The sequence below is a fragment of the Charadrius vociferus genome, unplaced genomic scaffold, assembly GCF_000708025.1.
Source record: "Charadrius vociferus isolate BGI_N301 unplaced genomic scaffold, ASM70802v2 scaffold806, whole genome shotgun sequence".
Taxonomy (NCBI): Eukaryota; Metazoa; Chordata; class Aves; order Charadriiformes; family Charadriidae; genus Charadrius; species Charadrius vociferus.
Window position 1 is genome coordinate 1,142,891 of NW_009649038.1, and position 2,170 is coordinate 1,145,060.

Sequence of the window (2,170 nt, forward strand, 5' to 3'; positions counted from 1 at the left end):
TGAAGAATTTTGTTCACCTATTCCTACAAATAGCTATGCCAGGTACTTGAATAAAGAAATATTTAATTACTAAAACTTTAATTTACATTAGCTCTGAAACCTCATTTTGTTACTTTCTTTAATTATCTGAGCCAAATAAACATCGAAGAGTATCTCTCACTTTAATTTAGGACCTGATTCAGCAAGGTAGTTTAATTAAGTGTGAGTATAATTCACAGCACATTAGAAGTCCCACTGAAACCTACTTTTGCTGTTTTGCAGTTGTTTCAAAGCTGATTTTGTTTCTTGACGCACCAAGACAAGCCAAGCTTATTTTTTTTTTTCATTTCAGATCAAGTTGTGAGCAGGGGAGAAAGGCAATTTAAGGTTAAGTGGAGAAAAATTTTACGGACTACTTGGGGAAAACCTGAATTTTAAGTAGCAAAGGATGCAGAAGAGCAGAAGTGTGCCGCGAGGTGGGTGTTTCTCAAGCTGCAGGTGGATTCTCACTGCTGTATATGGTAGTAACCGCGGTGTTGCCTGGAGGGCGGCACTTTATTAAATACCCCAGCATCACACAGCGCCGGGCTGTGTTGTGGTCCGCACCAGAAGTGTTATTATGAAACCTTTGCAAACACAGGCATTAATTGTTATGTCTGGCTGGTGCCAGAAACCAAACCTCAGCTTGATTGCCCACCTCGCTTACCTGGTAGTTCTAAATGTGTTGGAGGAATCTTTCTCTGCTGTCCCAGAAAGGATGATGAAGCTGTGAGAGAGGCTTTGCCTGGATGAATTTCTATTACAAAATTACAAAGAAACATTCACCTTGACGTTAGCTTGGTTAGAATACTTATTTTTAAGACCCACCTTGCTCAGAGTGTGGTCCTGCTCACTCTGGTATGAATAACTCCATTATATTAAAAAAAAATTACGACTGCATAAATTAGAAGAAACTTGGACCCTGTGCCTGCCTTTCAAGAAATTGTGAATGCAGTTTGGGAGTTGACAAATGTTTGGTATATAAATTGAAAACACACGGAGGAGAAATTTTATCTGTTGTTATGGATACGACAATATTATAACTCCATTTGTTTTAGCTTTAGTGGTGTAGATAATGAAATATTTTATTTTGTTTAAAAGCTGTTAAAATCATCCTATTAAAATTAGTGCCAGTCTTGTAAAAATTGTAGAAGAAACTTAGCCTATGTAAAATGTTTTTTATTTGGGGAAAATACTTAAACAACTTTCTGGAAGTTTAGGAAAACTTTGACTGAACCTCTGGTCTAATGAACAACACAGAAAATGGTGGAAGATTAGCATTTTAAAACCAAGATTTTTTTGTGTAATACAAGGATAATTAATTGTTACGTTAAAGGGGGAGGGATATAACAATGAAGCAGTTTATCAAATGCAAATGCAGGGTTATGAATAGACTCCAAGAAAGCTCTTAGCTTCTTGTCCAGAGAGCACAGTGCAGAGCTACTTTCCCACAAAGTTAACGTTATGTCACTAACAAGAGTTGCTGGGAAACTGGGATACTTGCACGTAGAAAATTTGTTTGAAAAATGTTTCCATTTTTGGATTCATCAACATGTTATTCTGAAAAAGACTTTTCTTTTTCTCTTTCTCTCCTTACCCACTCCCTTTTTCTGTTTCCCCAAAATTTCAAACGGGAATGGTGCTGCCTCAAGTGAGCCATGGTGCTCGGAAACATTTTAACTTTGGAGGGTTGCATTTAAATGCAGAATTATTACTTTAAAAAACAAATTTGAAAGTTCTGCTATGCTTTCATGCAAGAAGAAAATCCTTTCAGTTGCTACCGATAGCCATTTGGAGAATAATTCTGAATACACTTGCATATTGTGTTTGGGGGGAGGAGGAGGCAGATAAAGTCTTTTTCTCAAGGAATTCATCTTGAGAAGCAATTAAGCTTCATTAATTTCAGCGAATTAATGCTCTGGGAAAAATACCCACGGTATAGTCAGAGAAAAGCTTCATCAAGTGGCAGCAATTCCTTTAGTTTACAACAGGCAGAAAGGTGGGTGCTTTTCGCATTATTATTGGTCTTTAAAAGACCAGGGAACGTGAAGCAAAGGTATTGGTTAACCTGTAGCTCCCGAGTCCTGCCTGCATGAATGGCATAGCTGAACTGGGTTGGATCAGGCTGCACTTCCAGGTCTTTTCCACTGTT